At 43.3% G+C, this 25,081-nt stretch overlaps 1 long non-coding RNA gene across 1 annotated transcript; it reads right to left on the bottom strand.

The window, feature by feature from the left end:
* Positions 1-428: 428 nt before the first annotated feature.
* LOC128312728 (uncharacterized) lies at positions 429-22,631 on the bottom strand. The gene is made up of 3 exons (XR_008292412.1): positions 21,269-22,631; positions 20,450-20,572; positions 429-2,073 (listed from the first exon to the last, which is right to left on the bottom strand). It is a non-coding gene; the product is annotated as an uncharacterized LOC128312728 (long non-coding RNA).
* Positions 22,632-25,081: the final 2,450 nt, after the last annotated feature.

Genomic DNA, 25,081 nt, shown 5'->3' with positions numbered 1-25,081 from the left:
CGTAGATGGCAAATAAACACGTGAAAATATGCTCACCATCATTAGTCATCAGGGAAATGCAAATTATAGTCATGATGAGACACCACTATTCTACCCACCAGAATGGCTAAAATTAAAAAGTGTAGATATGGATGAGAAGTAGCATCCAACTCTTGGTTTTGGCTCAGGTCATGATCTCACATATCATGAGTTCAAGCACGAGTCAGGCTCTGTGCTAACAGCTCGGGGCCTGCTTGGGATTCTCTCTCTCTCCGTCTCTCTCTGCCCCTCCCCTGCTCATTCTCTCTCTCTCCCTCCCTCCCTCCCTCCCTCTCTCTCTCTCTCTCTCTCTCAAAATAAATAAACATTAAAAAATAATGAAATATTGATACACATAGCAACGTGTATGGCTCTTAAAATAATTATGTTGAGGGAAAGAAGACAAACACAGTACACACTGTATGATTTCCTTTGTAGAAAATTCTAGAAAATGTGAATTAATCCACAGTGACAGAAAGACTATTACTGGTTGCTTGACTGGGGAGTATCTTTTGGAGAAGAGAAGAGGTTGGATTCCAAAAGGGCACAAGCAAACTTTTAGAGGGAATGTATTTATTATTTTGATTGTGGTGAGGGTTTCACAGCCATGCACATATGTCAAAACTCATCAAAATGTACGCTTTAAATGTGTGCAGCCTAACCTTCATCAGTTGTACCTCAACTGGACCTGTTTAAAAAGCTGAATAGCGTCGATTCACTGAGCTCTTGCTATGTGCCAGACACTGAACAGTTTACAGAAACTAACTTCTTGAATCATTAACCACTTAGCACTTAACAGTAACCCGTTCTCGTTGTCTTTCTGAAGGCCAGGTGCCCTCCTGGGCGTCCAGGATTCAGAAGTAGACAACACCTGCCCCTTCCCTCAGAGTAGAGTGCAGGAGGCGAGGAGGCGGGGAACTGGAACCTCAGAGCAGGAAGGCCCAGCTCTCCTAGCCTGTGGTCAGAGTTTAGGTACCATATGGAGAAAGATAGGCTGAGTCTTCGGCCCTTAGAACTCAGAATGGTGTCTCTCCCTTCATGGACAATAGGTGGCAGAAGTTCCCCCAGAAAACTGGTTCTACATTTGGGACTCACACAGGGAGGTCCTGTCCCATCCGGTGCTTAGGGCCTTAGGGTCTCACAGGCCTTTGGCCCTGTTTTCTCCACCTTTTATCCCTACACAAGTTTCAGGGCTGAAGGCTCCAGGGGCCTCCACTTCTCTGTGCTCAATAAATTCTAGTGACTGTCCCACATCCCAAAAGGAGGGCATTGAAACATATCTTGTTTTGTTCTGTCTCTGAGAAGATGCTTCTTGGTAGGCAATGGTTACTACCAAATGAAGTAGGTTTGGGGGCGAGGGGAAGGAGCTGTCACGGAGAATCAATGGAGTTTAGGAATCTGGGACACCCCAGGCTTTGACCTGAGAGGGCAGAATCGAGCTCTGCTCTTTCCTTTTCCTCCTTTGGGCTTTCCAGTTAGTTCCAGCACAAAAAGCAAATGGTGGCTGGCAGTGGCACATTCCAGCACCAGAAGAATTTCTGGAAACGAATGTACAAGGAGCCATTGATTCCCAGCACACAACTGCCTTTGATTCCAATTAGTGACATTTGTAGATGCCTACTAAAGACCATCCCCAGCTGAGGGCACTAAAATGAATGAGTCCAAGCCTTCGGTGCCTCAGTAACTTGGCATGATGCCTAGTCCAGAGGTCAGATCCAAAAGCCTGCAGATATGTTTCATCTGCCAACATAGCTGGTATAGAACATAGAATGTTCTAGAAATTTGAATTAGTGGATGCCAATGAAAAATCAAAAGAGCTTGCATAAAAATCTATCACTCTGGCTTCTCTTAAAAAATGTAAAAAACCTTATATCTTCTATATCTCATCTATGATATGCCTTCGCCGGTCCCATATCCTGTACCCCCAGCCTGCCAACTTGGTGAGCATCTAGCCATCTTCGAAGATTTGGTTCAAGCAATCCCTTCTCAAAAAAATCTGTTTCTCCACCTCACATGCTCCTTATCTCACCCCAGATACACCAGTTCCAGATGAGTCTGTCAACAACAAATTGTTAAAATAAAACACTGGTCAAAATCAATATTTTGAGTAACTGATATTTTTCTCATGCTTTAGTAACTTGGTGGACACCGTGCATCTTTTAGTAATTTTTGTTCACTTTTCAGCTGTTTCTGGGGCCTTTCCTTGCCTCAATTTCTTCGGCTGTAAAATGGGGGATTATCAGAGTCCTCATCTACTAGGGCTCTTAAGAATTTTTAAAGGAGTTATACATTCCCATGTCTTATATTTTAAAATACATAGGAAGTGTTTAAACTTTGTCTGGAAAATAGTAAGTAATCATTCATTATCAGTTGTTATTTCTGTCTTTCTATTACATAAGTACTATTCTTGTAATTCCACAAGTAACCCAAGTTAATTGAAGCAAAAAACAGAAAATGAGAATAAGTAAAACAAACAAAAGTCTACAATAATCTCACTAAGAGAAAAACATTGGTAACATTTACTATCTATCTCTCCAGATCTATTTCCTGCATACATGATTATATTTTCCCAGAATGAAATACTTTATATATAACATTTTATACCCTAACTTTTGGGGATTGTGTGTGTGTGAGAGTGTGTGTTAGTTCTAATTTATTTTGACTTAATCAGGTCATCTGATTTTTCTGGACATATCTCTGAGATTTAAGTACGATTTATTTCTAGTGTCCTGTCTAAAAGTAAACTTAGGGAAAATACAAGTTTACAGTGTTGCCTCTGGCCAGAGTCATGCAGCCTTAGTTACAGTTAAAGAACCGTGTAAAATTGCCTCAGGAAATAATATAAAGTTGCCTCCCCAAGAATCTGTGGACTGCTGTTCCGCCTGAAGTTAACACAATGTGCAGTTTGCAAGAAAAGCATAATAGCAGTCTGCAGGTTAGTAAGAGTCACAGGATGTAGCACTTCGGCCCTTGTGCCCACAGATGACGTCACTGGTGCAGTCGGCCAAGAATGTTTTGCAGGTCCAGGGCCCTGAAGCAGGACGACCCCCTCACTACAATCACACCCTAAGGAACAAGATGACCAGAGAAATAAAATATTACAGCTGACCTAACCTCTCATCAGTCAGCATGATCCAAGACCGAGACCCTTACCCTGAACTTTCACCCTTTAAAATCACCTGTTTGTTAGCCTTCCGGGAGTTCAGAGCTTCGAGCATTAGCTCCCCGTTCTCCTCGCTGGAGCCACACCAGGAGCCTATCTTGCTTCACCATCGAAGCGCTGTGTTAGTTTTTCCATTAGCTAGCTGCTCATCAGCTGGACAGCTCTCGCTTGGTTTAGTTACAAGAGTAGCCAAAAAGTAGCAATGACCTAAATGTCCTTCAACGGACGAATGGGTAGATAAAAATGGGATGTATCCATACAATAGACAGATATCGAGTAATATATCCATCTACAGTGTGGACAAACCTTGAAAACATGCTACGTGGAAGAAGCCGTTCACAGTTACACATATTGTCTAATTCCATTCATAGAAAGAGAAAGTAGATTCCCAGCTGGCAGGCGCAAAGGCAAGGAGGATATGGGCACTGAGGGCTCATGGGTACGGGATTTCTTTGGGGGATGACGAAACTGCTCTGGAATTCAACAAATCAGATAGTGGGACTGTTTTACCCCATACCATTTAGTGACTCTATGCCAAACCACTGACTGTGCACTTGAAAGGGGTGAATGTTACGGTCTGTGAATTACATCTCAATAAAGCTGCTAAAAACCATGTGTGAGTTGAAGCAAACTGGTGTCAGAAAAATTTGAGCTGTGACACACATCAGGGTGTAGCCTGGCGGTTTATCACTTTTACGAATCTGGGGACTCTAAGTTTGTGGTTTCTATTACAATTTTCCATTCCTTCTTAGTAGTTTAGCCACCAGCAGGTCTTTTTATTTTTTAATATAATTTATTGTCGAGTTGGCTAATATACAGTGTGTATAGTGTGCTCTTGGTTTTGGGGGTAGATTCCCTTGATTCATCACTTACATACAACACCCAGTGCTCATCCCAACAAGCGCCCTCCTCAAGGCCCATCCCCCATTTCCCCCTCTCCCCCACCCCCCATCAACTCTCAGTTTGTTCTCGTATTTAAGAGTCTCTTATTGTTTGCCTCCCTCTCTGTTTGAAACTTTTTTTTTGTTTACTTCATCACAGAGAAGGGACAATAGAGCCAAGCCCTAAAGGAAATGGGTGAGCTAGCCCTGTAGACATTGGGGTGGGGGTGGGGGCATTCCAGGCGGAGACCTGGCAGGTGCAGAGGCCTGACTGCCCCAAGCATGTTCCATCCAGGGGGCCAATGAGGCGGAGGAGGAAGTAAGGACATGGGGAGGCCACCGTGCATGACCTCATAAATCCTTGTGAGAACTTAGGCTTTAACTGATTTGAAAATGTTTTCAGGGGAGGAGCCAAGATGGTGGAACAACATGGAAGTTTTTTGTGCGTCTCGCATCCATGAAACACAGGCAGACCAACACTAACCCATCCTACACACCTAGAAAACTGATTGGAGGAGTCACACAACAATCTGCACAACCTGAACCACAGAATTCAGCAGGTATGCGGTGCGGAGAAGTGAACTTGGGGAGCGAGAAGGCACAGGAAGGGAGGTGCTTTCGCAAGCAGAGAGAGGACAGAGACGGGGGGGGGGGGGGGTGAAAATACGGGAAAAGCACCCCTCCTCAAAAGCAGCTGGAGAGAAAGTGGAAAATTGGAAACAGCCGCAGGGACTAAACTAAAAAGGGAAAAAGGAGAAAGGAGAGAGTTTCAATTCCATTAAGACTGTAAACAAGGGGAACGCAAAGGCTGCAACTCCGCAGCTCCCTACCTGGTGGTGCTCTGATGGGAACGGCGAATCCCCAGGCGCAGGGTGGGGTCCGGGAGGTTCTCAGGCCACACGGGGAAAAGCGGTTACACTGCTGGAAGGACACTTGGTGGAGACGGTTGAAGCCACCTGGTCCCAGCAGACCCCAGAAAACGGCCACATTCGCTGGGGCTGGAACAAGGTCCTTAAGGCTGAAGCCTGGTGCCAGATGTGTGTTGTGATTTTCCATCATCCCTGAAAAGCACCTGCTACACCATCTCGCAAACTTTTTCTGGGGGGGGCCGGCACCCGGCCGCAGTCTCCGGCACCGGCAGCAGCAGGGTCCAGCAAGCGTTCCTGGGTGCGGCCGACACTCGGCCATTGCTCATTCGGCCATTGCTGGGTGAGACCCTCCCGCAGAGGGCGGAACGGGTCAAAGCCGCGGTCCTTCAGAAGTAAGGGGCCGGGAAAACAGCCACGTCTGAGACACAACTCGGGAGAGAAGTGCTGCCCCTGGCCTGGTCACGGACAGTGAGAAAGCGGGTCGTGGCCGAGGGCTGAAGAGGGAGAACAGACTGGGTAGCTGGCTGACGCCATTTGCACTTCTGCCGCGCATGCGCATACGCACCCAAGAGCGCCGCAACACTCCACCCCAGAAGGCGAGCAGCGCCATCTAGTGGAGGGCGGAGTGGTTACACTGAGCCCTGCCCAACTGGGCCAACCTCCCTCCTTGAACACAAGTCTCACCACCGGCTTAGTTTATGGACTATAAAGCCCTTCAGAGTCTGACTTCTAGGGGAAAACAAAATAATTTCAGTCCTACTTCAATCTCTTAGCAGGTCCATGTATTCAATTTTCTTTCTTTTTTTTTCTCTTTTACACTTCTTTTTCTTGAATACAGAAAGAGAAAATTTCATTTTTATTTTTAATTTTTATTAAAAATATTTTTCTTTAATTTTTATTACTATATTTTTTAATTTTGTGTAAATTTTTCGAATTCTATTTTACTTACATCATTTTATTTTAGTCTCCTTCAGTGTATTCACCTTCTCAAATTTTCAAACGATTTCCTTTTTTTTCTTTTTCTTTTTTGTTTCTTTTCTTTTTCTTGATTGCAGAAAGAAAAATTTAATTTTTACTTTCAAATTCTATTAAAAATATTTTTCTTTAATTTTTTTACTATACTTTTTGCTTTTATGTAAATTTTTTCAAATCCTGTTTTACTTCCATCAGTTTATTTTAGTCAACTACAGTGTATTCACATTTTCATATTTTCAAATGATTTCCTTTTTTCTTTTTTCTCTTTTTCATTTCTTTTTTTCTTGAATATAGAAAAAAATCATTTTTATTTTTAATTTTTATTAAAAATATTTTTCTTTAATGTTTTGCTACTATATTCTTTACTTTTGTGTATATTTTTTCAAATTCTATTTTACTTCCATCATCTCATTGTAGTCTACTTCAGTGTATTCATTTTTTCAAATTCTCTAATGATTTTCTTTTTTTTCTTTTCCACCACTTTTTTTCTCTAATCTGTCAAACCACTTTCAACACCCAGACCAAACACACCTAAGATCTAGCATCATTTATTCGATTGCTATGTGTGTTTAATTTTTTAATTTCAATATTTTTTTAATTTTAATTTTTTATTTAAATTTTTCTACCTCATTAATTCCTTTTCTCCCTTCAAAATGGCAAAATGAAGGAATTCACCCCAAAAGAAAAAGCATGAAGAAACGACATCCAGGGATTTAACCAACACAGATAAAAGCAACATGTCTGAACCAGAATTTAGAATCACGAGAATAAGAATACTAGCTGGAGTCGAAAATAGATTAGTCCCTTTCCGCAGAGATAAAAGAAGTAAAAAATAGCCAGAATGAAATGAAAAATGCTATAACTGAGCCGCAATCATGGATGGATGCAGCGGCGGCAAGGATGGACGAGGCAGAACAGAGAATCAGCGATAGAGAGGACAAACTTATGATTTAAGATTTAGATTTAAGAATTCTTAATTTAAGAATTAGAATTAATTTAAGAATTAATTTAGAATTAACTTAGAATTAATTTAAGAATTCATGATTTAAGAATTAGAGAAATCAGTGACTCATTAAAAGGAAACAACATCAGAATCATAGGGGTCCTGGAAGAGGAAGAGAGAGAAATAGGGGTAGAAGGGTTATGTGAGCAAATCATAGCAGAAAACTTTCCTAACCTGTGGAAAGACACAGACATCAAAATCCAGGAAGCACAGAGGACCCCCATTAGATTCAACAAAAACCGACCATCAACAAGGCATATCATAGTCAAATTCACAAAATACTCAGGCAAGGAGAGAATCATGAAAGCACAAGGGAAAAAAAGTCCTTAACCTACAAGGGAAGACCGATCAGGCTTGCAGCAGACCTCTCCACAGAAACTTGGCAGGCCGGAAAGGAGTGGCAGGTATATTCAATGTGCTGAATCAGAAAAATATGCAGCCAAGAATTCTTTATCCAGCAAGGCTGTCATTCAAAATAGAAGGAGAGATAAAAGGTTTCCCAGACAAACAAAAATGAAAGGAGTTTGTGACCACTAACCCAGCCCTGCAAGAAATTTTAAAGGGGACTATCTGAGGAGAGACAAGATGAAAAAAAAAAAAATATATATATATATATGTGTGTGTGTGTGTGTGTGTGTGTGTGTAGAAATAAATAAATAAACACCAAAAGCAACAAAGATTGGAAAGGACCAGAGAACACCACCAGAAACTCCAACTCTACACGCAACATAATGGCAATAAATTCATATCTTTCAGTGCCCACTCTAAACATCAATGGACTCAATGCTCCAATCAAAAGACATAGGGTAACAGAACGCGTAAGGAAACAAGATCTATCTATATGCTGTTTACAAGAGACCCACTTTAGACCTAAAGCCACCTTCAGATTGAAAGTAAGGGGATGGAGAACCATCTATCATGATAATGGTCGCCAAAGAAAGCCAGAGTAGCCTTACTTATATCAGACAATCTAGACTTTAAAATAAAGACTGTATCAAAAGATGCAGAAGGGCATTATATCATAATCAAGGGGTCTATCCACCAAGAAGACCTAAAAATTGTAAACATTTATGCACCAAATGTGAGAACACCCACATATATAAATCAATTAATCACAAACATAAATTCACTGATAGTAATACCATAACAGTAGGAGACTTCAACACCCCACTCACAACAATGGACAGATCATCTAATAAAAAAATCAACAAGGAAACAATGGCTTTGAATGATACACTGGACCACATGGACTTAACAGATATATTCAGAACATTTCATCCTAAAGCAGCAGAATATACATTCTTCTCCAGGGCACATGGAACGTTCTCCAGAATAGATCATATACTGGGACACAAATCAGCCCTAAGTAAGTACAAAAAGATCGAGATCATACCGTGCATATTTTCAGACCACAACAATGTGAGACTCGAAATCAACCACAAGAAAAAATTTGGAAAGGTAACAAATACTTGGAGACTGAAGAACATCCTACTAAAGAATGAATGGGCTAACCAAGAAGTTAAAGAGGAAATTAAAAAGTATATGGAAGTCAGGGTGCCTGGGTGGCTCAGTTGGTTAAGCGTCCGACTTTGGCTCAGGCCATGATCTCACGGTTTGTGAGTTCGAGCCCCACGTCAGTCTCTATGCTGACAGCTCAGAGCCTGGAGCCTGCTTCGGATTCTGTGTCTCCCTCTGTCTCTGCCCCTCCCCTGCTCACACTCTGTCTGTCTGTCTCTCTCTCACTCACTAATAAATAAACATTAAAAAAAATATTTTTTAAAGAAAAGAAAAAGTATATGGAAGTCAATGAAAAGGATAACACCACAACCCAAAACCTCTGGGATGCAGAAAAGGCAGTCATAAGAGGAAAGTATATAGCAATCCAGGCCTTCCTAAAGAAGGAAGAAAGATCTCAGATACACAACCTAACCTTACGCCTTAAGGAGCTGGAAAAAGAACAGCAAATAAAACCCAAAAATAGCAGAAGACAGGAAATAATAAAGATTAGAGCAGAAATTAATGCTATTGAAACAAAAATAAAAACCAGAACAGATCAATGAAACCAGAAGTTGGTTCTTTGACAGAATTAACAAAATTGATAAACCACTAACCAGTTTGATCAAAAAGAAAAAGGAAAGGACCCAAATAAATAAAATCAAGAATGAAAGAGGAGAGATCACAACCAACACAGCACAAATAAAAACAATAAGAGACTATTATGAGCAATTATATGCCAATAAAGTGGGCAATCTGGAAGAAATAGACAAATTCCTAGAAACATATACACTACCAAAACTGAAACAGGAAGAAATAGAAAATTTTAACAGACCCATAACCAGTAAGGAACTCGAATTAGTAATCAAAAATCTGCCAAAAAACAAGAGTCCAGGGCCAGATGGCTTTCAAGGGAATTCTACCAAACATTTAAGGAAGAGTTAGCACCTATTCTCTTCAAGGTGTTCCAAAAAATAGAAATGGAAGGAAAACTTCCAAACTCTTTCTATGAAGTCAGCATTACCTTGATTCCAAAACCAGACAGAGACCCCACTAAAAAGGAGAACTATAGACCAATTTCCCTGAGGAACATGGATGCAAAAATCCTCAACAAGATATTAGCCAACCGGATCCAACGATACATTAAAAAAAAATTATTCACCACGACCAAGTGGGATTTATACCTGGGATGCAGGGCTGGTTCAATATTCGCAAAACAATTAACATGATTCATCACACCAATAAAAGAAAGGACAAGAACCATATGATCCTCTCAATAGATGCAGAGAAAGCATTTGACAAAATACAGCATCCTTTCTTGATAAAAAAAAACCCTCAAGAAAGTAGGGATAGAAGGAGCATACCTCGAGATCATAAAAGCCATATAAGAAAGACCCAACGGTAATATCATCCTCAATGGGGAAAAACTGAGAGCTTTCCCCCTAAGGTCAGGAACAAGACAGGGATGTCCACTCTCACCACTGTTATTCAACATAGTATTGGAAGTCTTAGCCTCTGCAATCAGACAACACAAAGAAATAAAAGGCATCCAAATCGCCCAGGAGGAAGTCAAACTTTCCCTCTTCATAGATGATATGATACTCTATATGGAAAACCCAAAAGATTCCACCAAAAAACTGCTAGAGTTGATTCATGAATTCAGCAAAGTTTCAGGATATAAAATCAACACACGGAAATCAGTTGCATTCCTATACACCAACAAAGCAACACAAAGAGAAATCAAGGAATCGATCCCATTTACAGTTGCACAAAAAACCATAAAATACCTAGGAATAAATCTAACCAAAGAGGTGAAAAATCTATACACTGAAAACTATAGAAAACTTATGAAAGAAATTGAAGACACAAAAAAATGGAAAAAGATCCCACGCTCCTGGATAGGAAGAACAAATATTGTTAAAATGTCGATACTACCCAAAGCAATCTACATATTCAATGCAATCCCTATCAAAATAACACCAGCATTCTTCACAGAACTAGAACAAATAATCCTAAAATCTGTATGGAACCAGAAAAGACCCCAAATAGTCAAAGTGATCTTGAAAAAGAAAACCAAAGCAGGAGGCATCACAATCCCAGACTTCAAGCTATACTACAAAGCTGTAGTCATCAAGACACTGTGGTAGTGGCACAAGAACAGACACTCAGATCAATGAAACAGAAAAGAGAACCCAGAAATGGACCCACAAACGTATGGCCAACTCATCTTTGACACAGCAGGAAAGCATACCCAATGAAATAAAGACAGTCTCTTCAGCAAGTGGTGCTGGGAAAACTGAACAGCGACATGCAGAAGAATGAACCTGGACCACTTTCTTACACCACACACAAAAATAAACTCAAAATGGATGAAAGAGCTAAATGTAAGACAGGAAGCCATCAAAATCCTCGCAGAGAAAGCAGGCAAAAACCTCTTTGATCTTGGCCACAGCAACTTCTTACTCAACACGTCTCTGGAGGCAAGGGAAACAAAAGCAAAAATGAACAACTGGGACCTCATCAAAATAAAAAGCTTCTGCACAGCGAAGGAAACAATCAGCAAAACTAAAAGGCAACTGACAGAATGGGAGAAGATATTTGCAAATGACATCAGATAAAGGGTTAGTTTCCAACGTCTATAAAGAACTTATCAAACTCAACACCCAAAAAACAAATAATCCAGTGAAGACATGGGCAAAAGATATGAATAGACATTTCTCCAAAGAAGACATCCAGATGGCCAATCGACACATGAAAAATGCTCAATATCACTCATCATCAGGGAAATGCAAATCAAAACCACAATGAGATACCACCTTACTCCTGTAAGAATGGCTCACATTAACAACTCAGGCAACAACGGATGTTAGCGAGGATGCAGAGAAAGAGGATCTGTTTTTCATTGTTGGTGGGAATGCAAGCTGGTGCAGCCACTCTGGAAAACGGTATGGAGGTTCCTCAAAAAACTAAAAATGGAACTACCCTACAGCCCAGCAATTGCACAACTAGGCATTTCTCCATGGGATACAGGTGTGCTGTTTCGAAGGGACACATGCACCCCCATGTTTATAGCACCACTATCAACAATAGCCAAAGTATGGAAAGAGCCCAAATATCCATCGATGGATGAATGGATAAAGAAGATGTGGTATGTGTATAGATAGATAGATAGATAGATAGATAGATAGATAGATACACACACACACACACACACACACACACACACACACACACAATGGAGTATTACTCGGCAATCAAAAAGAATGAAATCTTGCCATTTGCAACTACGTGGATGGAACTGGAGGGTATTGTACTAAGTGAATTAGTCAGAAAAAGACAAAAATCATATAACTTCACTCATATGAGGAATTTAAGACACAAAACAGATGAACATAAGGGAAGGGAAACAAAAATAATATAAAAACAGGGAGGGGGACAGCACATAAATATGGAGGACAAACTGAAGGTTACGAGAGGGGTTGTGGGAGGGGGGATGGGCTAAATGGGTAAAGGGCACTAAGGAATCTACTCCTGAAATCATTGTTGCACTATATGCTAACTAATTTGGATGTAAATTTTAAAAAACAAAAAAGAAAATTAAAAAAGAAAAACAGAAAAAAATCTTAAAAGAAAATGTTTTTATTGTCTTATTTTAATATTGGTTATGATTGAGGAGTTGGTGGTCATTCTATTATACACTCACACAGTATTTTGAAACAACAAAATTGTGCTTATGTCTTTCACCTATTTGTCTAAGGGTCTTCTATCCCATCACGTTATAATCCACAAATTTCTGTTGGAGCTCTATAATGTAATTTAGGGGTGCCTGGATGGCTCACTTGGTTGGGTGTCTGACTTTTGATTTTGGCTCAGGTCATGATCCCAGGGTTGTGAGATCAAACCCCACGTGGGGTTCCATGCTGAGTGCGGAGTCTGCTTGAGATATTCTCTCTCTCTCTCTCTCTCTCTCTCTCTCTCTCTCTCTCTCTCTGATTCTCCCCTGCTTGCACGCTCACTTGCTCTCTCTCTCAAAAATATTAAAAAATAAACAAAAAATATATTATCATTTAAAAAGTGATTTGTGGTTATAAAACAAGGCAAATTAAAAAAAAAAAAAACACCTCAGGAGAGCTATTAGAGAAAGAGTAAGCATTAGGCTTTTAGTCTGTACCATTCATTTCAATACAGAGAAGGAATCTTCTAGAGAAGGCAAGGACTAGGCCAAATCCCTGGGACCTTCAGGAGAAGAGAAAGGGGCAGGCTGAGCCCCAGGAAAGGCCACAGTGGGCCCAGTGGCCAGTCGTGCCAGGTTCTCCCACAGGATCCTGGTTACATTACGAACCCTGGCAGCATGGAAGGCAGAGCCAATTCGAAATTCCAGCCAGTTCTTGGATCCAGGGCCAAACTCACAATGATACTGCACAAGATCATGTCTTTGCAGGTGTTGCAGAATTCATGTGCACTTTTCTAGAGAGCACAGATCTACACACAGTTCAGGAAGCAACTACAGATGGAACCAGCAGACGCAACATTAGCTTTAAAAGATGTTCTGCACCTTTACATCTGCTGGCTTGCTCCTTATTTGTGTTCTAGAATCTCTCCTTACCCTCCACCCCTTCCTGCTACCCATCCCTTCCTGTGTGAGTCAGAACTTAACGCTTCCAGAAAATTAAAGCCCTCGGGACTTTAAGGCTTCAGTGAGTGCAGGGAGAAAGCTGGCTCTCCACTGCAAAGGAATAAATCCGTTGGAGCTGCAGGGTCGGGTTCAAGTTCAGCCACCCTGCAGTGCAGAGAAAAGGCCTCTGCCTTCCCCACCCTTCACCTTTTCCAGTCTGTTCTTAGTTGTCCTTGTTCAAACCTGTGCATTGGTACTAGTTCGTGTCTGATGGGCCGAGCCTGGGAGGGGACAGGGGGAGCCACATTACTGCGCTCCAAGGGGCTGTGTTTGAAATCCGCCTCCCCGTCCCTCAAAGGTCCGCTGGGCTGACCCTTGCCACGACCGACCAGTCCAATTCCAATGTCAACCCCCTGCTCCTTCATCTCGACCTGCCTGGAGATGGAACCCAGCCTCAGGAAGGGGGCGGTGCTCTGCTCTTTCCCCTTCTCCTGCTCCTCCTATCGCTTACCCCCATCCCTGCTGCGGCCCCCCCAAGCTAGAATCAGGTGAAACCACGGAAAGAAGAGATTGGTTTTTCTCACACAACTGTGCCGAGGACTTGTAGGCCCTCGGTATCCTCCACGGGCAGGCGTTCCGTCATGAGCTCTCATTTAGCACACACCACTGGAGGAGCTCTTCAAAACAAAAATCCACGCATACCACCATGCAGGCCACAAGGTGTGCATTAAATGGGACTGGGTCTCTGGTGGCCCTTTCCCCGGTGGCCTCGGTCTGGGTCTGCACGCTGTTCACAGCAGCTCTCGGTCCCTCCACTCCCCGTTCAGCGTCCGCTACGGGCTCTCTGTCCTGGGCCCCGCCTGCAGGAGTCTAAGGCCCCCACCTGGCACCATGGTGATGGAAGCGTGGCAGCATCTCAGTTGCTTTCTTCCCGTCTGAGTCCCACCTTTTCCAAGTGCACCTGGATTTTCTCCTATCTCCATTTTGCTGGTATTACCAGCCTGTCCCAACCTTTATGACATTGTGGCATACAAAGTGCAGTCCCAAGGGCAGAACGTTGACATCCCCTGGGAGTGTTGGAAATGCAGAATCTGAGACTCCGCCCCAGACCTACTGATTCATCTGTATACCCACAAGATTCTCAGGTGACTCATACGATGAGTGTTTGAGAAGCACACTTTGTAAGATTCCAATTCAGAAATCCACTTGTATGCCAAAAATATTTTCCATATTACTCTGGTAAATTTCATGAAAACAATTCCAAAGCCTTGACTCACACTTCACTACAAATTCTAGGGGGCTCTTGTCCAGTGTGTCTTCTCTTCCCAATGACCATCTCTTTTGGGGGGACAGCGACAAGTCCAAGAACATTTGCACTTTACAGAAGAAGGCTGACCCGTCACCGTTGGCAGCTAAGGCAAGAGACTCCTACAGGTCTTTACAAATTCTTGTCTCATTTCTTGCTGGAACTGTTCTTCCCAAGCGAGATCACTGTCAGGATATCGGGACCAATCTGGCTTTCACTTTCCCTTCTCCTCCACCTAATTGCCCTCTGCCGCCTCTAAGACCCCCTTGCCCAAGTGTCCAGAGTGAAAAGCAAGCCTATTAGATCCAGCAGTAATCCATGGATATGTGATGGTGTAGCCTGGGCCCCAGTGCTAGATGGCACAGACTTAGACTCGCCACAAGGTTGGTGATCTTGTTCCAATTTTCTGCCTTGACACAAGCCGTGAACAGCTTGAAAATCCACCATTCCAGGAGTTCTCCCTCACACAATTGAAGGAAGGGACAAGTAATAGGCCCTATTCTGGCCCATGATGCTATTGTTTGGACAAGCCCCAAAGAAACTTTCCTGATCAGGTCGTCAGAAACAATTCATACCATAAGAGGGAGGTCCAATTCAGCTTGTTTTCTCTCAGAATCAAAGGTGGGAAAGGTCGCTGATGGGTAGATGGAAGCTGATCTAAAGTTTGAAGCTCCAGGGGCTCCTGGGTGGCTCAGTCGGTTGAGCGTCCGACTTCGGATCAGGTCATGATCTCGTGGTTTGTGGATTCGAGCCCCACGTCAGGCTCTGAGCTGTCAGCACAGTTGTGAGCCTGCTTTGGATTCTGTGTACTCACCTCTCTCTCTGCCCCTCCCCCACTCATACTCTGTCTCGCTCTGTCTCTCAAAAATAAGTAAATGTTAAAAATATTTTCTAATAAATAAAAAAATAAAGTTTGAAGCTCTGAATCTAAGTCCTGTCTGCTAGCAAGAGTGAGGGTACTGAAACTGAGACCAGCTGTGGCATTTCTTTAAATTCATGGACATGGTCACCAATGGTCACCTTCTTCCTACAAGTTTATTCAGGGGCACTGAATTAGGAGTAATTCTTCTGTCTGAGACTCCAGTTTCATAATCTGCTTTCCTCCACTTCTCCATACTTGTCCCAGGTGTGACTTTTCCTCTAAACTCTCAAACCTTGACAAAAACTTATTAAGCTTTTTACATGCAAGGATCATTGTTTTTGTTCCAACCTGACATGTGTCCAAATATTCTTCCAACTTTAGAAAGAAAGACCATAAAAGCAATAGGAGGTTGTGATCTCGGTGTTGGACTTTACCCGTGCACTGTTCTATTTTGTGAGAGACTGTATAAGAGATCTTTGAATGGATTGCTACCAAATAACTAGAGATATCAAGTTTAATATTCTCGGATCCTTGGTTAGTTTTATGTTCGGGAAAACAACCCAATCTCTGAGATTCTTTCTGTTCACCATGGTAGGAGTTATTTCTGTCCTTCAACCCTCCAAAGGAAATAAACAAACATGGAAAGAAAGTTATGATTCACCACAAATCACTTGATGAGCACAGATTTATTTTAATTTTTTTAAATGTTTATTTGTTTTTGAGAGAGACAGAGCACAAACGGGAGGGGGAAGAGGGAGAGAGAGAGGGAGACAGAATAGGAAGTAGGCTCTAGGCTCTGAGGTGTCAGCACAGAGCCCGACATGGGGCTTGAACTCACGAACCACAAGATCATGACCTGAGCCAAAGTCAGACACTTAACTGACTGAGCCACCCAGGTGCCTCTGTGAAAAAGCATTTTTAATAAGGTGTAAGTAACCTTAAACTTTATAACCAAGAGCTACAGAAAGAATACTTTTGTTGCTGAGGATTTGCACTTGAATTATTTTAATTTCTCTTGCATTTTAAAAAGTGTTCACTGAGTCAATTAGCACATATTGAGCATTCATTATATGCAAGGGCTAGTGTTAAACATTAGGAAAGTCTGCCAACTCAAAAGATGGTGCCTACAGGTCTAGGTAAATACAACAAGCTGTCACAACTTAAAAATGTTCACCATGGATTGGAATAATAGGTATTGTTAAAACATCTATACTACCCAAAGCAATCTATACATTTAATGCAGTCCCTATCAAAATACCACCAGCATTTTTCACAGAGCTAGAGCGAACAATCCTAAAATTTGTACGGAACCACAAAAGACCTCAAATAGCCAAAGCAATCTTCCAAAAGGAAAGCAAAACTGGAGGGGTGCCTGGGTGGCTCAGTTGGTTAAGCGTCCAACTTCAGCTCAAGTCATGATCTCACGATTTGTGGGTTTGAGCCCTGCATCAGGCTCTGTGCTGACAGCTTGGAGCCTGGAGCCTGCTTTGGAATCTGTGTCCACCCACCCCCCCCGGCTCTGTTCCTCCCCCACTCGCACTGTGTCTCTGTCTCTGTCTCTCTCTCTCTCTCTCAAAAATAAATAAATATTAAAAAAATTTTTTACAGAAAAAGAAAACTGGAGGCATCACAATTCTGGACCTCAAGTTATATCACAAAGCTGTAGTAATCAAAACTGTATGGTACTGGCACAAAAATAGACACATAGACAATAGAACAGAATAGAAAACTCAGAAATGAACCCACAACTATATGGCCAATTAATCTTGGACAAAGCAGGAAATAATTTCCAATGGGAAAAAGAACATCTCTTCAACAAATGGTGCTGGGAAAACTGGACAGCAACATGTAAAAGAAAGAAACTGAACCACTTTCTTGCACCAAAAACACACAAAAATGAATTCAAAATGGATTAAAGACCTAAATGTAAGACCTGAAACAATAAAAATCCTAGAAAAGAACAGAGGCAGGAACTTCTTTGACATTGGCCATGGCAAATTTTTTCCTAGATACGTCTCCTGAGGCAAGGGAAACAAAAGCAAAAATAAACTACTGGGACTCCATCAAAATAAAAAGTTTCTGCATAGTGAAGGAAACAATGACAAAACTAAATGGAAACCTACAGAATGGGAGAAGATATTTGCAAATGATATATCCGATAAAGATTTAGTATCCAAAATATATAAAGAACTTATAAAACTCAACACCCAAAAAACAAATAATCCAATTAATAAATGGGCAGAAGACATGAACAGACATTTCTCCAAAGAAAATACCCAGATGGCCAACAGATACATGAAAAGATGCTCAACATCACTCATCATTAGGGAAATGCAAATCAAAATCACAATGAGATATCACCTCACACCTGTCAGAATGGCTACAACAACACAAGAAACAAGAGATGCTGAAGAGGATGTGGAGAGAAAGGGAAAGGAAAGAGAAAGGGAAAGAGAAAGAGAAAAGGGAACCCTTGTGCACTGTTGGTGGGAATGCAAACTGGTGCAGCCACTGTGGAAAACAATATGGAGGGTCCTTAGAAAGTTAAAAATAGAACTACCCTATGATTCAGCAATTGCACTACTGGGTATTTACCCAAAGAATACAAGAACACCAATTCAATGGGATACAGGCACCCCTATGTTTATAGCAGCATGATTTACAATAGCCAAATTATGAAGGCAGCCTAAACGTCCATAGACTGATGAATGGATAAAGAAGATGAGAGAGAGTGTGTGTGTGTGTGTGTGTGTGTGTGTGTGTGTGTTACACAATGGAATATTATTCAGCCATAAAAAGTTAGGGTCAGCAGGAGGCAAACATAAGACACTCTTAAATACAGAAAACTGAGGGTTGATGGGGAGCAGGGGGGAGGGGAAAATGGATGATGGGCACTGAGGACACCACTTGTTGGGAGAGCACTGGGTGATGTATGTAAGCAGTGAAGCCAAGAGCACACATTACACTCTGTATGTTAGCTAACTTGACAATAAGTTATATTAAAACAAAGACAGTGATCTCTGTTTTGTTTAAGTATGCCTAGTGGGTACTCAACAAATATTTGTTGAATGAAAAAAAAAATTAGGGTTAGGATTCTTTTTTGAAAGAAATCTTGCCATTTGCAATGACCTGGATGGAGCTAGGGAGTATTTTGCTAAGTGAAATAAGTCAGTCAGAGAAAGACAAATAACATCTGATTTCACTCATATGTGGAATTTAAGAAGCACAACAAACAAGCAAAGGGGAAAAAATAAGAGAGGCAAACCAAGAAACAAACTGTTAACTATAGAGAACAAACTGATGGTTACCAGAGGGGAGGTAGCTGGGGGGATGAGTGAAACAGGTGATGAGGATTGAGGAATGCACTTGTCCTGATGAGTACTGGGTGACGTACGGAAGTGTTGAATTACTGTGTTGTACACTTGAAACTAATAGAACACTGTATGTTGACTAACTGTACTTAAAATAAAACTTTAAAAATTAAAAGTAAACAGCAAAAAAGGTCAAAAATTAAAAATATATAAGAATAAAAATAAAAAATAAAAAGTGTTCACCAATGCAAGTTTGCCAGATGTGACCTGACGTTCAGATGGACAACTGCTAGTATTATTGTGGCCAAAATATAGGACTCAGCATTAAGTGGTCAAATAAACGATACCTTATTAGGCACTCTTACTCATTATGGCATATGACTTCAGTGTCCCTCAGAACATACGATAGACAACTGATAATATTTTGCAAAATTGGCTGATTTTTCTCAAAATTGTTACACATATTCTTATTTTGACTCTTTGCTGTGTATGCAGTGTGATCAGAGAAACTGACTGCTATTTCTCCAAATGCTATTAAGGAGAAGGCAAGAGCTGGGATAAAATTAGCTGAACCTTCCAGGCAGTTTCTGGTCCTTATAGCAGAGAGCTTTATATATTTGACCCTTAGATAAAATTAGAAACTCTTTAATGAAAGACCATTTCATGATTAGCACTGGATTGATAGCATAAAACAAATCACATTACTGCAGTGGCTTGTTCCCTCAAGATGCTCTTAATGAGCACGAAAAATGCAGGTCCAGGGAGCCTCAGTTTCTACTGTGTATAAATCTCAGAGGATTCTTATGGCTTCTCCCCTTCATGAGATGCTGCTAGAGTCATTGTGTTGGGTATACCTGCACAATCCTGTAGAAGCCAATAAGGTACTTCCTCTGCCATGTAAAGTGTTACTGGGGCACCTGGGTGGCTCAGTTGGTTAAGCCTCTGACTTCAGCTCAGGTCATGATCTCATGGTCTGTGGGTTCAAGCCCTGCGTCCGGCTCTGTGCAGACAGCTCAGAGCCTGGAGCCTGCTTTGGATTCTGTGTCTCCTTCTCTATCCCTCCCTCTCCCGCTCATGCTCTGTCTCTCCCTCTCAAGAATAAATAAACATTAAAAAAAAATTTAAGTCTTACCAATGCTTCCTTCATCTGTGAGAGTACCATTTTGTGAGTCATAATTTAAGTAAATATTAACACAATAATAGAACAGGGCAAAGAATTGTCTCTGGTCTTGCATTATGCCATGATAGTTTTTGCATACTTACTACTTTGTAACACTACTTGTAGAGAATAGGGGAGGCATCTCTTCCTGGTCCAAATGGAAGGAAGGAAGGAAGGAAGGAAGGAAGGAAGGAAGGAAGGAAGGAAAGAAAGAAAGAAAGAAAGAAAGAGAGAAAGACGAAAGAAGGAAGGAAAGGAAAGGAAAGGAAAGGAAAGGAAAGGAAAGGAAAGGAAAGGAAAGGAAAGGAAAGGAAAGAAAGAAAGAAAGAAAGAAAGAAAGAAAGAAAGAAAGAAAGAAAGAAAGAAAGAAAAGATGACTTTTGTCCATCATCAGCATAAATCATGTTGGTACAAAGTAAGAAAGTAGGTGTCCCAAGGGAGTGGGCCAGTGACTGGGTCATGTACCTGGGTGCTTGACTATAGACAAACCTTTTCTGCTGGCTTCTCCTAAGTTGCCAGTTCTCAAATGTCTGTTGTGCTCAGACTTGTAAAATAGTTCAGCTGTTAATGGGGAAGGGACTGAGAAATCAGGGAAGATACTATGTCATTATTACTGTATGTTATGTATGTCCCTCTGGGGGAAATTTAAAGTGCTGTATTGGCAAGAGCAATTCAACTCTAGCTTTTGAAAATATGGATTTCCTTTCCCAACGTTAACGTCGGGTAAATGAACTTATCTATTATGTCAATGTACTCAACACAGGAAGAGCATAAACTCAGGTACTTCCTTCACCTTAGACGTTTCCCAGATCCCAGTGTCCTCCAGGAAAATCCAGTCACCTAGACAGACCCTTCATGCTCCAGCTTTCAGTAGAAATACCCTTTATGTCCAACCAGAAGAAAGAGAACATTCTTCCTAAGGGAAGGCAGAGAGGGAAATAAACTTTTGTAAGCATTTTCTATGAGCTTCTTCCCAGGTTCTTCACATCCAATAGCTCAATAACCTTATGAAAATATGCCTAAAATTCTCCAGACTGTTCCCTTCTTTATTGAAAAAAAAAAAGAGCTACGTCTTCCTAATTCGTTTTACGTAACACCTGGCACAACGGAGTCTTTCACTGGAAGAAATGTAATAAAGACTATGACAAAGGCGAGAATAAGGCAAACAGCAGTCACCTGCTTTCATTTGGCTCAAAGAAAAAAAAGAAAGTGCTCTACTATAAGCGGTACTCTGAGCAACCCATTACATGGTACCAAAGCTCAACACAGTGCAGGGTGCCTGAGTGGCTCAGTCGGTTAAGGCCATGATGTCCCAATCGGAGGGTTGGAGCCCGTGTGGGGCTCTGTGCTGACAGCTCGGAGCCTGGAGCCTGCTTCGGATTCTGTGTCTTCCTCGCTCTCTGGCCCTCCCCCGCTCATGCCCCCGCCCTCTCTCTAAGATAAATAAACGTTTAAAAAAATTTTAAGTTCAATACGGTATGATTAAACACAATATTCGAACATTACACTTTTCAAACACCTGAAAGTCATCTTTTGACAGATAACTTTTTTTTTGTAGGTTCCTCGGTGTAACTTCATGAAGTTCCTGCCCTGAACATCATCTGACACTGACCTTAAGGCTGTTACAAAGCCCATAGGATGACCACAGTTCAGTAGGGAGGGAGTCAGAGGAGCCCAATTCCTGTCCTCACAGTACGTGGTAATGCTCTCCATCCCTTCTCTGTCCTGCCCCCTCTGGACCGTAGCTCTTCTGCGTTTGAACTCCGTCTCTGAGCTAATTCTTGTTCTGTGCGTTTGCTTTGCATCTCCTCATGACTGTTTCTGCCGGTCCTGAAGCGCTCTTTCTAGGGAAGGCTGCGTAGGCACACGGGGAATGGGTAGGGCCTGGCTGCTGTGATGTCATCCAGGCATTTCTTACCCCTGCGCCCTCTTTCTCCTGGGGAAACGGGACCCCCTTTCCCCGACGATGAATCATTCTGTTGGGAAGGCCAATGTCTCTGTCTTCAACTGGTACAGTGAGGGCACCGAGTCCCTAGCACTTTCATGGATGAGGCTTCTTCTGCGCGCTGACTTCCAACATGAAGCCAGTCAGGTGACAGGACTTGTATTTTCTTCCGAGTGGTGTTCACCTCGGTTGCAACCGCGTGCCCTTGTAATCCTTTCAAACGATCAGTTAGCAGGTTGTCAGAGCTGGAGTAATGTGCTGGGCTCCAAAGTGGCCGCGGAGGGAGGCGCGCACCGGCCTCGGGTGCGTGCGGAGCGCGCCCGCGCCCCCGCGCGCCGCCCTCACCCCTGGGAAGCCTCTGTTCCCCGGTGAAGGAGTGCACAGTCCTGTTTGGGCTAGGCTGTTCTAGAAGGCCTGCTGTTACCTACGAGGCAAGGCACGTTACGTGTGAGTTTCAGCATTCTGGGCCTCCTCTGTGTGCACACCCCCCGCGCGGTGGCTTCTCGCCCGGGCTGTACCCCAGCACCGTGAACCCCTTCGCTTTTTCCTCCAAGCCCTTCACGGTCTGCGATGGCCGTTTGCAGGTTGGCCACGGAGCCTAAGGTCTTTTTAATCCTTGGTGGGCAGCTTGAAAATGAATTTTTCGTTGTGCAGGGTCTCCGCTGGGGCTTGCGCGCATCCCGCAGCTTTGGCGAACGCTGCCGCCCAGGCCCCGGGGCTGGGCGCGAGAGGAGACGGAGAAGTCACTGGGACGAGGCCGGTGGGTGGTGGACACTTGGCCCCCAAAGGTCCCCACTCCCGCTGCTCGCGCCCAGCGCGGCCGCTGAGGATAAAGGTACCAAACGGCCATCAAGACAGCCAGTTACCATTTGGATGTTCATCAGAAACCATGCAATGTTTGCGGAAGGGTTGGGTCTTATTTGGGGTAACTACTTCGCAGTCTACTTAATATTTGTAAGAAGATGAATCTTTTTTTTTTTAATTTGTTTACCAAAAAATGAGACTATTCCTGGTCATGAATCTTCAGGTGTAGACTGGGGGGGGGGGGGGGGGGGAGGGTGGAATGTGACCAGAAAGCCTCTGAGGTCTAATGTTGGCAGTGGGGGGGGGGGGGGGGGGGGGGCTTAAAGTTTGGAACCAGACAGATGGATTTGAATTCTGGTCGTTTATTGTGCAATCTTTTCTTTATGCTTATTTATTGTTGAGAGAGAGACAGAGTGCAAGGGGGGAGGAGCAGAGAGGAGACCCAGAATCTGAAACAGGTTCCAGGCTCTGAGCTGTTGGCACAGAGCCCAATGCGCGGCTTAGAATCACCAACCATGACACCATGACCTGAGCTGAAGTTATATACTTAACCAACTGAGCCACCCAGGCACCCCTGTTGTGCAATCATAATGCTGATGTCTTCCTTTTGAAAGAATTGCTCAATTGTGTCTGTACAAAAGGCAGGTGAATTTTGGTGACAGTCTGTTATCAGCTGATTCAGGTGGCCACTCCAATGTAGCTGCTGTTCCAGATGTCTTTTTGCTTTTAGAGCAAGTCAACATGCTCTCTGTCGTGTGCTGTGTAGCTGGGTATCTGGTCAATGCTGCATTATCTGTTTGTGTTGGTAAACACCCACAAAAACAGTTTGCTTTGAGCTGGTAGGACCAGAAATCCACCTTCCCTGCCCAAGCTCAGGGATATAGAATTCTCCAGTCCTCTGTCACTACTGCCCCTGCGGAGACCGATCATTCTTCCACTTGACAAGACATCATGCTGGCCCACCGTGTTGGCACTACTATGCTGATGTGGACGTGGAAAGCAGGAGTTGCAACCATTCTAGACTCCTGGGTAGGACACCTGTGTATCAGCGGGTGGGAAATGAGCCCCTTAAAATTTTAGAGGTCTGCCACCTTAATGACGTTTCTAGGAGTCCAGTGTCTGAGGCATGTCGACAGTGGTTTCCAGTGTTCCCCCTGACCACGGAGAAAGAGGCACCGAGCCTAGCAGGGCTCCTTGGAGTTTGGAGACGACATGTACCTCATTCGCACCTGCTACTTTGACCCATTTTCTGAATTACCCTAAAGGCTGCCAGTTTTGAGTGGGCCCGCAAAAGAGAAGGATCTGCAACCGGTCTGAGCTGCAGGCGAGCTGCTCTGGGACTTTTGCCAGGTGACTCAGCAGATTAAATGGTGCCCGAGGTGTCTAGGGCAGGTAGGGGTGCTCTGCGGGGCCTCTGCCGGGAGAATCACAGAACACAGCTTTAGGATCTTAAAACACAGCTATACATCCCCTGCAAATTACTTTCTCCTATGAGGAACCGTGTCTAGCTTTTCTGGGGCTCCAGTAGAGACTGAGTGCTTGCCCGGGACCCCCAAGTTATATATGGCTTGCCTACTCATGATAAATTAGAAGTAGTCTGACCCAGCAGACTACCAAGTTGGGTGTGCACAAGAGCCGTGCATCATCAAGGGGAAAGACACCTATGATACTGAGCCTCTGTAGGACCTACAGGCAAAATAAGTCCCACGAGCAAGATCCCACAACCCACACTCCTAATACACCCTCTTCTTTTTCGGTCATTACTTATGTCCTCATGGGGAGTTCCGTGTGACTAGTTGACCAAGGAAGAGACTATTTGGGCCAGTTGATACATGGTTCTGCACGATGTGCCAGTGTCCCCAAAAGTAGACAACTGCAGCACCCCAGCCCTATTCCGGGATGGTTCTGAAGGGTTATGGGGATTCCTCCAGGTGGAAGAGCTTTCAAAGGTTGTTCCCTGGATGTTAATTTTCCCCGGAGGAAGACATGTCCAGAGTTATAGGTCTTCATTGATTTGTGGCCCCATTAATCTGCAACCTGAAATTGGTGACCACTTTGGGCCCCTTAATCCAGGAAAGCAACAGGCACCAGAATTTAGATCAGTGACTGCCCCGTTTTGTTTTCCTCCCTATATTCACACTCCCAACTCAGGGCCAGCGACAGAAAGCTACATTTGCTCCCCAGACAGTCACATGAGGTGTCCTGCTCTCCTTAGCCCTCCTCCAGTTTCCCAGGGCCAACAGTCTCCAACCAGCATGGTGTGGAGTCTTGCCTTTTCCCCAGTAAGTGTTCCCAGTGCCCTGCTGCCTCGAGTCTCTACCAGGGATGGTGGCTCACTGCCTTCAGCAAGCTCCAGCAAGTAGCTGCTGGCTGTCCTTGCCGGAATTGTATTTGTTTACCTCACAGTGTCATCTCCCCTCCCCCGCAAGGCAGAAGAGAAGCCAGAGAAGGACAGGAGAGGGGCTGATGCTCCAGGGAAACACTCAGGGCCTGGCTGTGGTTTGGTCTAGGTGGGCAGAGCGTGGCCTGCAGCGGCCAGGCGACTCCCCTTGTCCCCCGGGCAGTCATGGTTCTGGAGGCAAAGCTCTGCCCTGGGGTGGGGAGGCCGTCCTGGAAGGTTCTGGGCAGCCCAGGCCTGCCACAGCTGCTCTGGTGTTGGTCTGCGTGAATCACTAG

Source organism: Acinonyx jubatus, chromosome D2, assembly GCF_027475565.1.
Source record: "Acinonyx jubatus isolate Ajub_Pintada_27869175 chromosome D2, VMU_Ajub_asm_v1.0, whole genome shotgun sequence".
Lineage (NCBI taxonomy): Eukaryota > Metazoa > Chordata > Mammalia > Carnivora > Felidae > Acinonyx > Acinonyx jubatus.
This window is presented reverse-complemented; position numbering and strand designations above follow the sequence as displayed.